This window comes from Periplaneta americana, chromosome 7, assembly GCF_040183065.1.
Source record: "Periplaneta americana isolate PAMFEO1 chromosome 7, P.americana_PAMFEO1_priV1, whole genome shotgun sequence".
In the NCBI taxonomy this organism is placed as follows: Eukaryota; Metazoa; Arthropoda; class Insecta; order Blattodea; family Blattidae; genus Periplaneta; species Periplaneta americana.
Genome location: NC_091123.1, coordinates 52390882 through 52407945, shown reverse-complemented (window position 1 = coordinate 52407945; position 17064 = coordinate 52390882).

Sequence of the window (17064 nt, the reverse complement as noted above, 5' to 3'; positions counted from 1 at the left end):
TAGATTTGATAAGATTAGATTAGATTAGCGTTCTGACCGTTGTACCCGTGGATTGGGCGATGGAATCATTAGCATTGCTTCTTCCCAGAGAGGAGCAAAGCTATGGGTACAAAATCCCTAATGAAGGCTCCAGGTAAAATTTGTAGGTCACTTCGCGCCTAAGTTGAAAACTACTGCAGTTGAAAGCTATTGAAAGCTACTACTAGTCAGTACCTACAAGGAATTTAGTTACAGTTATTTGCCGATAGGGAACAGAGGGACAAGTACTGGTTGATTAATTTTTCCAGTAAATGTGGCATTTATGATTACAAAAGCGATTGTGCTCCATAATTAAAAATGAATAGGTTCACATTTCCAACGTCCTATTTACATGTTAAGTTGTGAAGGTAAGACTTGGGCCCAAACATTAGTATGCGCAGTAGATCATGATGGCGTTACCTCCTCTGAGCGGTGGGAGGGAGGAAGTGCCTTCCTCTCTGTACTATTTGGCTCAGGTCTAGTTAAACATTGGTATGTGCAGTAGACCATGATATCATCATAATATCATCTCCTCTGTAGCGGCCAATGGAAGGGAGGAAATGCCATCCTTTCTGCGCATGTTTGGCTTAGGTCTAGCCAAACGTTGGTATGTGCAGTGGATTATGATGACAAGTTACCTGCTTGAGGTTTTTCCGAGGTTTTCCCTCAACCCATTATGAGCAAATGCTGGGTAACTTTCGGTGCTGGACCCCGGACTCATTTCACCGGCATTATCACCTTCATCTCATTCAGACGCTAAATAACCTAAGCTGTTGTTAAAGCGTCGTAAAATAACCTACTAAAAATGACAGTCTCCTATGTAGCGGGCAGCAGAAGAAAGAAAGAAAGAAAGAAAGAAAGAAAGAAAGAAAGAAAGAAAGAAAGAAAGTGTCCTTCCCTCTGCGCGAATATTTCGCTCAGGACGGTCGAATCTTCACAGTGATACACATATCTGCCGTTTGTAACAAAAATTTAATTTACATTATGTATAAATAGTAAGATTTTCCTTAAATTGATCGGAATATTGCGTCTGTTGAAATTATACCGGTTTACCATATTGCGTGTTGTGTGATCTCCTGCTAGATGTGTGATTTAAAATAACTCTAGTGTCAGAGATTCTATGGCGCTCAATATACTGTACATATAATTTAATAGTTAAAATGATTTTCTCTGTATTTTCTCCACTAACATATTTGCAATGAAAAGAGTATTATATCGCTCCAAGTGTTGTGTGCGTGCGTGCGTGTGTGTGTGCTTTTTTCCCTATAGTTTTCTTTTCTCAATCGTACTATCAGGGACTGGAATGCTTTACCTGCAGACTTACTAAAGGCTTTACCAACAACCAAAAATGTATTTAAAATATACGGTAATTATACACAGTATTTAAAGGGTGTAAATGATATTTTGTTATTGAAGTGTTGTATCAGTGAAGAATTATGTTGTGTCAGTGAAGTGTGTTGTGTCAGTGAAGTGTGTTGTGTAAGTGAAACGTGTTCCTGTCAGTGAGGCTTTATAGTTTATAGTGGCAGTGCAAAGTATTTGAACAGTGAAATGTTTTTGAAGTGTTAGTGAAATCAGGATAGAATCAGTGAAATGTGTCGTAGTTCCAGAGCAGTGAGTGAGTTGACAGCGAAATGAGTGTAATGTTGAAAGGTACTTGTGCAGATATGAACATATCATACTCGTGGGTTTTAGTTCGAACTTAGGTTTAAGATACAAATTAGATTTACTTCAAATGTTATTTTAAGTGATCGCGCTTCACTTAATTTAGGATATTCCCTGTTATTATTATTATTATTATTATTATTATTATTATTATAAATTATTGTTAGTATTAATTATTAGTATTATTATTAATTGTATTTTTAATTAATAAGTTTATTATTGTCATTATTGAGTGTAATTAGTTACCACTGCCACCGGGTAGGCCTATATACCCTTTGCAGTGTGAATAAATACATACACATACATACATACCGAAAGAAAATGATTTGTGTTAACCTATTGTGAGTGAATGGATCTGTAAAAGTAAATGTTTATATTTTTCTTTAACATTTTCAGATCCGTTCAATTTCAACAGGGAGATCTTTACTTTTTCCATCCACGACAATTTTCCATGTTTATTAATAAATATTCATAGTATATGATTACAAGAAGGCGTATTAATCAACTTAATATAGTTAGATATTATTTATACGATTTCCTTTAGAGGTGTATAACTGTTTCTTCCAATGCTGGCACAGAAATATATATATATATTTGTCATAAACCGTCTCATGGTATTCTAGAGGTCGCTGCCTTACAAGCCTAGTCCGTGATTATTTCTGTCTAAACATTTCTATATTTGAATCCTGATAGTTTATTGTTGTCTGTAAGACTATGAGCGAGACCACTGGTACTTCACAAATTGATCAAATTTAAAATATATGAGCCGTTCAGAGCAGAAGTGGTACAAGTCAAAATTAGGTAATGAGGTTTAAAGTAAAAATTCTGTAAAATACAGCGCTAAGTAGCAATTAATATGTCCTTCGTGCTATCCACACTGACTACTAATAGTTGAAATTAATTTAATATTAATTGCTACTTTGCGCTGTATTTTACAGAATGTTTACTTTAACCCTCATCACCCATTTTTGACTTACACCACTTTAGCTCTCAACGGCTCATATAGTGATGATTTGAAATGTTGATTGTTGAGTTTAACTATGTACATAATACAGTTGTAAAGGAATGTGTAGGCCTACTGTTGAAATTGTATATTTTGTTCTTGTAAATAGAAATAAACATTTTTAGAATTTAACTTTTAAATTTGTGAAAATAGGCACTTTAAGCACTAAAAACCGTTAAATAGGTACTAATGACTCAAATATACATTTTAGAGCACTATAAAACTCCTGTAATTTAATGGTTTTTCATGAAAAGTGGATATATTTGAAAATTTGTACACTAACGCTTTTAGGAACAGATTAAGCAATTACTCTAAAATTCCAGGTCTGGTTATGACCTTTCTTCGTGAATCACCCTGTATTTAGTTGAAATATCTGTAAAATGGATGTGGGCCAAAAATTTTAGGAAACATATCTGTATGAAAAGTGGTGGACGAATTATGTATGCTTTGGATGAACATTGTCCTTGAAGAAAATGACGATAGTGAAGGGTTAAAAACCTCGATGTACAATTTTCGGGCACACCTAAATAATATTCTCCTTATTCCACGCTATTCCCGCGTGCGATGAAATCGCTTCCCCACCTGCAGCATTGAATGACGTGAGAGTAGCAATTATGACAGGCAGAATGTCTTTATCTACCCTCACATTTGTTGGTCTTACCTTGTAGGTCGTTTCATTTCCTGACTCCCCACTCCCTTAGAAAGATAGGCGTAAATGACTTACATTATGGCCTGCCTCAGACAAGCCAGTGTTACGTTTAATGTTCACACACCCTCCAGGCCCCTTAACATTTCTAAATCATTAATTTCTTTACCCTTTTTTTCTTTTTGTTACCATACCGTTGTGATATTCTCCCCATGGTACAACACCATTCAATCTTGACAGGTTTTTCTCCCTTCATAAAATACAGAACTGATAACACTAAATAAGTTTTCACGTCCACATATCTGCTATTAAATTCTGAAACTTTTACACCCCACAAAGGTGAAAGATAGAACGAGCACACCCTTAACAATATTTCTTTCCTAACGCATTGACGTTTAATGGAAAAGAGGTAAAATAATATAAGAGAAATGGTGCTGTCCTTCACTGAATTTATTTAGACACGTGAACTGTGTTAGAACTTGGCATTTTCATGTCTCACAAATAAATTCGTTGTCATTTTATCTGAACTGTTCATCACCCTAACGATGAATCTGTGAATGGGATCTTGTTCCATTCGTTAGGGGAGGTCTCTTCTCTCCCCTAGGCTTGTATATGCTTGTCGGTGGTTAAAATGAATTGTCATTGTCACATATTCCAATCAGCGGTTTTGGGAGTATTCGTGCCTTTTGTCAAATTGTGTTCGGTAGAGTAAGTCTGCTGCAAATGCGAAGAATCTCTAGAATTTGGTCCAGCACTGTTGATATTTTAATGATTTAGTGACGTGTAGACCAAAACACAACCATGGAAAATACAAGGCTACGATATACCTCAAAATTAATTAAATACTTTTAGCGGTTATAAAATTTAATTTTCAATGCTCAAAATGCATGGTAATAGGTTGAAGGAAACAATATTTAATTATCTGTAGTAATTTCACGACATTTATTAGGACTATTTCGTGAATAAAATAAAAATTTAAATAATATATCCCTAAAATTCGATCACAAAATGTTAATAATTGTATATTAACGAATACTTAAGCTATTTAGACATTGTGAAGTTGAAATACTCGTAAATGAATATCGAGTACTGGAATAAAGAAATTCGATGTTATTATTCAGTAATGGCAATTGCGAAAAGCGAAAGACAGGTTTAACAGTGTTAATTACATTTACTACACTTTTCTCTTATTATTATAACATAAATACATTTTCATTATCTGCTGAAATCATAATTTAATTTAACAGTAACAGTGGGGACAGCTATATACCAATGCTTATGTATTCACAGCGAGAAATGTTGCTACACAGTGAAGCCATCTCTTAATAGATAGGCCTAATTAATTCACGAATTTTATTACGCCATACGGAAGGCAGTTTGATCAAAGACCTTATTATTACTATGCAAGGTCTTTGGGTTTGATATGCGATGATGTTACATAAATTTGAACATCTGACTTTCTATTAATTGTTTCATTTCATTCACAAAATACGAATTTTATAGGCTACAATTTATAGGTTAAGTTACCTGTGGAAGCAGGACGAATGTCAGCTGTGCCTTATTTCGACCGTTACACGAAAGCATTTTTATAGCTCGACAAACGCATTCTCGCTGTAGTATGTAACGGAACTAACTCTGCATCTACACAGTCCAATATTCCAATCGCGTATGCGTGCAATCTGGGAAGAATATTAAAAGAATCAAGTTTAAAAGGTACGTTCAATTAAGATGTATGAAGATTTTGTGTCTACATGGCGCGTTTTGAACGTCGTCTTCACTGCGTAAATATATTAATTAATATTAAATATATTTAATATTAATGAATGCAAGATTGATATATATCAATCTTGCATTCATTGCTTTAAAGTTGAAAGAAAAGTTTAACCGTGTAGTTGCATCTTAATGTATTCATGATCATCAATTTACTGGGAAACAGTTGGCGACAACGACTAAACAAAAGAACGACCATGCGATAAATTGATAGCGATAAATCTAGCTGCAAAAATTATCGCAAAGTGTGACTGTGATTGGTTGGAATTCAAAATTTCATTACACTTCATTGGTCGAAAATGGAATGACGTCATATAAACGAAATAGTCAAACATAAAGAATTATTAAATTCTGTGAACAATATAATTATTTGTGTGTTATAATTGCCTATCATGTAAGAAAATAATGATACAGAACTTACAAAATACGTAATATATGTTTCTTCTTGGAATTAAGAAATTTAGTCTAAATTTTAAAAACAGAAAATATCACGGAATTTTAAATAGAAGATTTTCATACCTTTTTCCACACCTTGCTATTAAATACTCTTTATAACATCTTTTTGCAGACCGAAACTCATAGCTCTATTTCAGCCCATTTTTTTTAATTAGAATATTTTCTTTGGTGAAAATATGCAGTCCCCGTTGTGTATTTAAATATAGAAATGTAATCGATCTTGAACTGTTTCATCTTCGCGATTGTGTCTTTCAGTAAAATATTACACTGCCAATGTTGATTAAGGCAGTATTATCAAACAGAAGTATAACATCAATACGTCAATAAAACAATTTGTAAGTGTGGTCTTAATATTTTTCTGAAGGATTATGTAACTTTCATGATCATGGACATTATTTAAAAATTAATCAAATACATAGAGCAAGACACAACTGTAGTCTATTTCTCACAATGACTGCACGCCTCTGAATGTCAACTGCAGTGTCTTTTTCTTACGAATGTCGCCCGAGTTAAGGACGCTTCCTGTAACACAAAATGTTAAGTTAAAGACATTTCTCTCCATTAAAGTATCAGGTATAGTTGCTGGAATTATGTCATTAATATTTCCAGAGTTCAGGACGCTTCTTATAACATAAAATGTTAAGTTAAAGACATATCTCCCCATTAAAGTATCAGGTACAGTTGCTGGAATTCTATCATTAATTATACAGTTTAGGATTTCGCAGAAATTTACCAAGATTCTGTTGTTTTCTTCTCCAACTACTGACTTTCTAGGTACAACAAAAATCTATTCGTCTTACATAACACCATTCATTACGTAACTTTTTTTATACCCTACCGCTTATCAATCGTTTCTTCTTGGATCGAATTCAAGGAATAACCGCAATCGTATGTCACTTGGTGGATTTTAAATCGTTCGTAGACACGTATGTTTGCTGTTTTATGGTTTACCGACAGCGTTGCTCCATTGCCTTGGTTCTTCTCCCCCTTTTGTTTCCATCTATTTGTAAAGATTAGAATTAAAGAAAGTATAAAAGAAGCAAATATAAACATATAATTAAAAACCAACAAATTATAAAAGAAGGGAGAAAAAGGAAAAAGTTGAAAATAAGAAATACAACCTTATTTTCAAACACATTTAATCTCTGTTCCTGTCTCAAACTGAGAGTCCAATTTTCACAACCATATAACTGTCTTACAAATTCTAACTTTCAGATTTTTTGACAGCAGACTAGATGACAAAAGCTTCTCAACCGAATAATAACAGACATTTCCCATATTTATTCTGCGTTTAATTTCCTCCCGAGTGTCATTTATATTTGTTACTGTTGCTCCAAGATATTTGAATTTTTCCACCTCTTCGAAGGATAGATCTCCAATTTTTATGTTTCCATTTCATACAATATTCTGGTCACGAGACATAATCATATACTTTGTCTTTTCGGGATTTACTTCCAAACCTATCGCCTTACTTGCTTCAAGTATTATTATTGTTATTATTATTATTATTATTATTATTATTATTATTATTATTAATTTTCACAACTATACAGAACAACCGGTAATACAACTGTTTTATATATTGTAACTTACAGATTTTTTCACAGCACTCTAGATGATAAAAACTTCTCAACCGAATAATAACAGGCATTTCCCATATTTATTCTGCGTTTAATTTCCTCCCGAGTATCATTTATATTTGTTACTGTTGTTCCAAGATATTTAAATTTTTTCACCTCTTCGAAGGATAAATCTCCAATTCTTATGATTCCATTTCGTACAATATTCTGGTCACGAGACATAATCATATACTTTGTCTTTTCGGGATTTACTTCCAAACCTCTCTCTTTACTTGCTTCAAGTATTATTATTATTATTATTATTATTATTATTATTGTTATTATTATTAATAATAATATTATGGTCACGAGACATAATCGTATACTTTATCTTTTCGGGATTTACTTGCAAACCTCTCGCCTTACTTGCTTCAAGTATTATTATTATTATTGTTATTATTATTAATAATAATATTATGGTCACGAGACATAATCATATACTTTATCTTTTCGGGATTTACTTGCAAACCTCTCGCCTTACTTACTTCAAGTATTATTATTATTATTATTATTATTATTATTATTATTATTGTTATAAATGATAACGGGGTGATTCTGGCTTAAGATGAACTGGGGATTGGTCCTGATCCAGAGTCTACGTTGGAGGACCAGAAAACGTTTAATCAATGGAACTGGAACAGACTACAAAGGAAGAAAAAGAAAAGATGGGGTTAATGATAATGGCGCTTAAAATTACGAAAATGAACATGAAACACCCAGCTTTCTTTGCAAATGAATCCCAGATGTGAAGCCATAATATAGAGTTATGAACTACTAATTGTATGGGAATTGTTGAAAGAAGAACTCTAGTCTATCGTTCGACTATCCCCAGCACGAGTCATTAATGCCGCCCAGTGTACCGATTAGATAGTGGGTCTAGTGTAGACGAAGAAAGCGTCTGAATACATCCCCGAGGCATTTTTGGGCGAGGAGAGGCCGTTGTTGGAGAAGTTTCCATCCGATCCTCATTAGCTTAACGTTCTTGCCCGGCCTGTTCCTCTTCGTTGACCCCCAAGTCGGCTGCTGCCTTCTCCTCGTGACAAATTGAACTTGGTGGTTTCTTTAATCTGCTGCCTTGTTCTCTGTCTCCTTCCGCACCCCCCAGCCCTTCAGGACCAAGCAAAAGAGCTTCTAACTCGATGTCGCCTCGTATCACAATCTCCCATCAACATTTGTCTCCACCAAGGCAGGGTTTATGACATAGAACGTGTGTCGTGACGTAATTTCTAACGAAGAGGTTGACTCTTCCACCTCTACGCCCATTTTCGGCGTTTTCTGACACTGCCTAATCACAAGACATTGATATCAGAGGTCTGCATCGGACGTTTTCGCTCGAGCGCCAAGTAGTTCATAGCATAATCCGATAGGTAGCGCACATGCATGATGGGTAAAATTGTCGCGAGCGATAAATCCTCGAACGGTATAAGCCGAGCGATAGACTTTCGTTCTTGTTACAGTGATGAACTGTGTAGTAACATCATAGATGTTTATCATTTCAAAACTTTGCAGTGTACTATGGAGAGGTTAGTTAAAACTAACCTCTCCATAGTACAACTACAAAACTTGCTTTAAAATGTAATATAAATGTTGTAGGTAAATGTCCCCCTCCCCCCACAGGAGTGATTTTGTTTTAGCCATATCTGATAAATGCTATTGGATGTACATGTAATTGTTATAAACGGAGAACATAATCACGATAATGCAAAAAATGTATCAAGTTTTCTAATAATAATAATAATAATAGTAATAATAATAATAATAATAATAATAATGATAATAATAATAATAATAATCTCTAATAATTAGTGTATCAATCTTTGCGTCTGTAACAGTTGTGCAGCATGATTATTAGTTTTATTATATTTTCTTTGACGTTATCTCTGTACTAATATTGTTATTAATCTACTGCTATATCAATAATATTTTGTAAAAAGTTTGTACATTGTCGCAGTATATAGGCGGAACACTATGGATGGACCTATCATATTATATATGTGGTAAATCAAATATTGAATAATTATTAATTAGCAATAATAACTGTATATCGAAGTTTTTCATGCTATTTTATTTATAACTTCATGTTCCTGTTTTGGTACGTTGCATTGACTGTTCCATTAAACGTTTGTCATAAACGCAGAAAATGAAGCAAAACATATTTGTATCTTATCTGTCGCCTTCCATAAAAGATAAGACATGTCGGTGAGATGACCTTGTACTGTGCTTCTATTTATTACGAGCGTATCACGACCGATCGTATCTCACTCGAGGGTGCGACATTCGACCGAGTTCAAGCGAGCGATTTAACTCCAATGCAGCACTCTGATTGATATATGTGTTACAGTCAGAACGGGAAATCCGTCAAAACCAGAGCCTTCTTCAGTTACAAGCCGGAGCCATATGTCGGCAACACTGTAATTAACTGTCAACCGGAGACCTACCACACAGAACACGTGTTTGTGCTAATGCCGATTTTCAATGTAAATTAATGTTACAGTATAAGTGTGTGTCGATGGAATTATGTTCGCGGTCATACCAAACGTTCATTGTTGATGTATTATGAACTAAGTGCGTGTTGGCGATAAAAACAAGACAATAAATGAAAATATGGCTGCAGTCTTTAGCAATTTTTTACGGTTATTATTAATGACAAAATGATTGACACTTCTTCTAAGTATTAAATATTGTATAAACTACATTTTTATAGTCTTATTTATGGTTTGTGGTGTATCAGAATTCTAGCAAAATTGTTGAGTCTCGCCTGCTATATCAATAAAGTTACGCCGTTGATTTTCAAGTTCATTGTAAACAGCTGTTTTGTGAACCCATAAATGTTGCAGTTTTGTTGAAGATTCGGAATGCCTGCTATACGTCAGAACTACCTATAATTTGTAGATGCATACACTAAATTTGTTGATTTTCAAGGTTTGTTGATTAATATTATTTCTTTTGTAATAAATTAGCTATAAACATGTTTTTTTTTTTCACTTCGTATTTACAGGATTTAAAGTTCACTGAGTTTACGCTAATGGCCACATACTTAATAGATAATGATGTGTTTTGTTACGCATTATGTTGAAGGTATGTTTCTTCATTTCTTCATAGATCTTTATATTTGGCCTAACCGTATTTACATCCTCATATTTTATTATATATCAATAGTTTCCTCTATTTACATTTTTATTTTATTTGCATAATTTACATTCTTAGCTTATTTTCTGTAGTTATATTTATTTAAAATTATATCTTAAAAACTTCATAATAAATGATTTAGGATAGCAGTATTGTTATAGTTGACTGGCCAGGTTCAAACTAAAACTTGCTTCCTGGGCATATGAAATACGGTATTTATAGAAAAGCACGATAGATAATCGCATAAGATAATGTTAAAATGTATCCTAGACCTCTTACAGGTGAAACACCATAAAAATTCGCAAAAAATTGTCAATATGCTAGCCACAAATTTGTTAATTGAATGGAACTTATGATTACTGCGTAGGAACTTACGTCTTTATTGCATTACTGATTTTATTGTTTTCGGTGCAAGGAATATCGTATTTATTTATTTATTTTCTTTTGTACTATCGATAAAAAAACATGTTTTTTGTAATTATTTTAAGTGGCAGTCTTTGTATGTAAGTAACCTACTTACGCCATATAGCTAATTGATTGCAATAAAACATTATTTTCGAATCCATAATAATTTACATCATTAATCTGAATCTTGGTCTTACCTTTGTGCCTACAGTAATATTGAAAAAACACGCGTTACATAAAACGACAGCAATGAGCAAGCACGATTACATCAATATCGCTTTAGAATCTTCCGCCTCCACTCAAGAGTTGCCACACCTACCCATGCTCCGGCTTGTAACTGAAGAAGGCTCTGGTCAAAACCCGAAGTTTCTAGGAAATTCCAATTCTGACAAAGCTCTTTAGGAAATTCTAGTTTTCACTTACGTGATTCAGTTACATCTAGAAATAACTATGACTGCTTAGGAAATTCTAGTTTTCACTTATGTGATTCAGTTACTTCTAGAAATAACTATAACTGCTTAGGAAATTCTAGTTTTCACTTAGTGATTCAGTTACATCTAGAAATAACTATAACTGCTTAGGAAATTCTAGTTTTCACTTACGTGATTCAGTTACATCTAGAAATAACTATGACTGCTTAGGAAATTCTAGTTTTCACTTAGTGATTCAGTTACATCTAGAAATAACTATAACTGCTTAGGAAATTCTAGTTTTCACTTAGTGATTCAGTTACATCTAGAAATAACTATAACTGCTTAGGAAATTCTAGTTTTCACTTACGTGATTCAGTTACATCTAGAAATAACTATGACTGCTTAGGAAATTCTAGTTTTCACTTAGTGATTCAGTTACATCTAGAAATAACTGTGACTGCTTAGGAAATTCTAGTTTTCACTTAGTGATTCAGTTACATCTAGAAATAACTATAACTGCTTAGGAAATTCTAGTTTTCACTTAGTGATTCAGTTACATCTAGAAATAACTATAACTGCTTAGGAAATTCTAGTTTTCACTTACGTGATTCAGTTACATCTAGAAATAACTATGACTGCTTAGGAAATTCTAGTTTTCACTTAGTGATTCAGTTACATCTAGAAATAACTGTGACTGCCTAGGAAATTCTAGTTTTGTCCAATATAATGAAGTTAGATATAGAAATAACTGATTGTTATTAGTAAAAACTCGTTGTAACGATTTCAGAACGCGAAATCCGACATAACCCGAAGAAATTCTAGGTAATTCAATAACATCTAGAAATAAGGTATTACTAAAAAGACTCTAGGAATTTGACAGGCCTACTCGCACATGAATATTATTATTACTGTTGTCGTTGTTATTGAAACACAAAATAGTTTTATTACAAATAATTATGTTACGGGATGCTTAAACATTACTATTTTTGTTGTTGAATTATGAATAATTATGTTACACAACTCAATATTATTACTTTTTGTCTCATAGGTCAATTGTTGTGACAAGGCACGCTATTGTGACATTTAGAGTTGCAGAGAATTGTTTCTTCATAATACAAGCACCACTTCAAAACTTTTTTTTTTTTTTTTTTTTTTTTTTTTGCAAACACAACGAACGAACCATTGTCCTCTTCCGATGACTTCTTTCTTTGCTGCAGTCCTCAGCGATATTTCTGTATCTGGCACCTGTTCTCGTGTCAAGAAAATTTGAGGACATCAAATTCGGATCTGAAAGAAAGTTTTGTGTACTGGTTGTTGATGAAATTACACTATCAGTTCTTAAAGTTCAGTGAACCTATCTCCAATATAGTTTATTCCAAAGTCCATCCTTTCTTACAATTCTGTACAAGCGAATAAGCGAATGTACATTCCTGTGTTTCCACGAATTAATGTTAAATTAAAAAATATGTACACTGCGAATTTTACGATTACTGAACATTTTTGTGCATCAAGGGAATAACAATAATGAACTGTAACATACTGAGCTTCTCCTTTATAAACTGGAGCAGCAGAGATAGTAAGTAGCAAACTCCAGAATACACTCTGCAGCAAGAGTTCACAGTAAAGTGATGGCAGATTCTAATTGACTTAAAGAGGAAAGGGTGCGTTGGTAGGGACACAGTTGGGGTGAAAAGAGTTATTTCTAAGAAGGAACTAACAAATGAAGCGAGAGGAAGGGAGAAAAAGAGGAAAGTGGGAAATGAAAGAGTAAACTCTCAAAATATTACCTCGCTATATCCCAGGGATGTTATCTTTTAATTACTTCCCCGTATTACTTCATGAAAGAATCAAGCAACTACACAAAAATTGCAAATGCTCTTTTTTTCCAAATAGTTTTAAGGACTCTGAAATAATCACACTGCTACATATCACCTGTAAATCTGTCACATTCTCGTTCCCGTGGTTGATTTCAATGTTACCTTCATAATAAAGTACTGGAGTTCGAATTCCGGCGTACAATGCAAGTTTCTCGGTAGAAGGGAGATTATCATATGGCACTGGACGTAATGCTTAAGTTTCAGCACCTATAATTATTTAAATTTATCCCTACTCTCTCCTACGACTATCTCGTCCTCCAAAATGTCCCCACAATTGGAAAAAAGAGGTTGAGAAATCAATTATGAGTCAGTAACGACATATATATCAAAAACGGAATGAATCATAAACTTAACCTAGTACAAACCCTAGTAATTCCGCACTTGGCTTATTGGGATGTTCTTTAAGTGATCTAAGTTCTGAACGCGCAAGTCTTTCGTGGCTCCGACTCAAAGAACATGGCGATGCACCCAATGGCGATGCACAAAGGCGGGAGTGCCGCAGGGCTCCGTATTAGGACCACTACTTTTCTCTATCTACATTAATGACGTATCAAAGAACTTACAGTATTGCCAATATCACCTCTATGCCGACGACCTACAACTTTACATACATTCCAGATCCAATACGATCAATGAATCGATTGACAAGTTAAATTGTGACCTAGCCACTGTCTCCACTTGGGCGGCCAATTTCGGACTCGCACTTAATCCAAGTAAGACTCAAGCCATAATTATTCGACATAAGCGTTTAGTTAACTCCCTTAATAACAGTAATCTTTCAGTTGTTACCCTTAACAACACGCTAATCCCTTATTCATCTGTCGTAAAAAAATCTTGGCTTCTTTTTTTGACAATAATCTAAGTTGGAATTTTCAAGTTAAAGAAACGATAAAAAAAAATCTGTTCCTCCATTCACTGTTTGAGTCACTTGAGAAACTTCTTGCCCCAGCAACTAAAACTTACCCTAGTACAAACCCTAGTAATGCCGCACTTCGATTATTGGGATGTTCTTTAAGTGACCTAAGTTCTGAACTGTCAGTCAAGTTACAGCGAGTTCAGAATATGTGCGTCAGATACGTGTGCAACATCCGACGATATGATCACATATCACCGTCCTTCGCAAGTCTTTCGTGGCTCCGACTCAAAGAACATAGAACTTTAAACTTTGTCTCAACACCAAATTACCTTTCCTCCCGTTTCTCTTATCTATACTCTAACCACGACGTAAATACCAGATCACTTATCTGTGGCATGTTAAGTATACCTCTTCATAGAACATTTCGTTATTCATCATCTTTTACAGTATCTACCTAGTGAGAATGGAATTCCTTGTCACAAAGTATTAGGGACTGCAAGGCAATAAAAAAATAGCTTAAGCGATAACCTTGTTAGCAATTCACTCTAATTATATTGACTTAAACGGTCACTGACTATATGGTAACTTCTTTCTTTAGGCATGCATCCTGATAGTGCTGTATTTATAAAATTGTCTTATAATTTCTTCCTATTATCTAACATTTTTTTTAATATATTAACATTCTATGTACTTATTTTAGTTTAATTCTGCTACATAGTTTGTATTTCATTGTTTAATTAATAGTTCATAGTATTTTACGGTTTAATTGATAAGTAACTTTTGTATACACGTAACTTTGATCTAAATCAAATTGTTGTATACTTTGTAGTTTTTTTTAAGTTCATATATATATATATATATATATATATATATATATATATATATGACTGCCTCCGTGGTCTGTTGGTCAGCATGCTGGCTTCCAGATAGGAGGTCCCGGGTTCGATTCTCGGGCTCGGCGCTCGGTGAATTTTTCTTGAAGAAGAAGAATTCCCTGGGTGTCTAGAGTCTGGAAATTTGTATAAATGTGAATGTGCCGGGTTAATATTAATTAACCAATCATCACAAATATAAAAATACATCAGGACTGTCGCTGGGCCGTAACCTGAACACACGTTTCAGCGTCACATTGTTGACAAGTAACTCCATCTGCTAGCACAGCCATAAGGCGTCTAATAGATGCTATAGAGTTACCAACATCGAAAAAAAATATATATATGTATACTTTTTGCTGGTTGAGTGGAAAAGAAGGCCAGCTAAAATAAATTATTATTATTATTATTATTTATTATTATTATTATTATTATTATTATTATTATTATTATTATTATTATAAACTCAATAGTAAGAAAGAGAATACCAGTCAAATATCCGTCTTGGAAACAACGCCTAAAACAATTGAAAATGCTGATATAAGGACAAGTAATCGTGAAAACGTCTTAAATTGTATAAAATCCGCGGAAATATAGAAATACCTAATAAAGAAGAGTATTGGAAATACACTTTCGTCCCTAGGCTGCAATCGAAGCCGCTACCGTGGCTCCACACAACACTAAAACCACGCCTTATCCTCAGCATTGACCATGGACCAATAATTTTAGTATTAATGCTTCGGAATTCTTAAAATTAAAATCTTCATTATTGAATATTTATTATTAAATATTAAATATCTCTTTCATATTTATTTACTTTTCAATATTAATTACTCGATATTTAATAATAAATACTGAATGTTTCATGTGGAACATTAATATTATATTCAATATTGAATATGTAGGAGAGGAAGTCAGAACCACAATGGAGGTTGATATATCGTCAACACAGAAATTTATATCGTTTTAGTCATTGCTGGTATTTTATTTGAAAATATTAGCTGCTGCAACTGGCGCTGGGTTGTGTCAGAGTAATTTAAGCCGAAATGAGTGAAACGGAGTTGAATTTGAGCTGGATTGCGTTGAGTTGAATTGGTTTCGTTTGATTTAAGTCTAGGTGGCATTGAAACGGTTTGGAGTACTTTGGATTAAGTTTTTGTTTCTAATCAGTTACTTAATTGGGTCGTAAAATAATTTGATGTTAATTTTTTTTTCGATTGAGTACAATAGATTCATTGGTTGATTCGTTGGTTTGTAGTATTATTGGTTTGGCTCAGTGATTTAGTTTGGTTGGTTCTGTTTGTTTCGATTGATTAGACTCTCTGGTTAGATCGGATTCATTGGAGTGTAATTTTATTGTAATCTGTTGATTGGCTGTTTCGATTGTTTTTTCATGTGGGTCCTTTAATTGTTATAACTAAAGCTCGGAACTTGGGGACTTGTGTGTCATGTGCGTGAGTAAGGTTACAGGTGCAACGAACACAAAGCTCTTGGTGGAAGTGTTCAGGGACAGTCGTGTTTACTAAGAAAGTGGTCATATCAAATGACAAGAAGACGGATGAGGAAACCCTGTCATGTCAAAGCCAATGTCATTCAGAGAATTACAGGTAAACGGTCTGTTTTGAGGAATTCGAATGGGTATTATAGAAGTTCGAAAATACAGTCTATTTTCTAAATTTTAGGTAAAGAATTTCGTGGAGGAATTCGGAGGAGATACATTACTTTCTTCGAATCGAGAGTTTATATTTTGTACGTTGTGCCACACACAAACTAGAGGCTGGAAACGGTGAAAGACATTGCAGTCCCTTAAATCGGTGGAAAATTTGTCCATAGCCATGAATCAAGTCGTAGAGGACCTGCCCTAGTAGAGAAACACAAACTGAAAACTATTTTCGAGAAAAATTTACGATATACTTATCTTTCTCAGATACCAGATCAGCTAGCAACCGCTGGATATCGAACAGAAAACAGTGACAGTGAAAACATTCAATATATTAAGTTTTCTCTCGTCACTTCATGTGATGTGGAAATAAGTTTTTCTCGTTTCAAATCATGTTCAACTAACAGACGAGGAAGTTATGGGTTCGAAAATGTTCGAATGTACGCAGTCATACACTGTAATAAAATGTACAAAGTAGAACAATAAATTTTATATATTTACTATTTTTATTTTCATTAAGCATATACTATACAATTACGTGTTTCAACCTACCTTCATACTATCAATATGTTGTTCCAGTCAGAAACCACTTTCATAGCAGACCTGACAGTACCTCCGTGCTGGAAGCGTTAGTTTGTTGACATTGAAGTTCGGTCGCTTAGCCGTGTGCAAAGA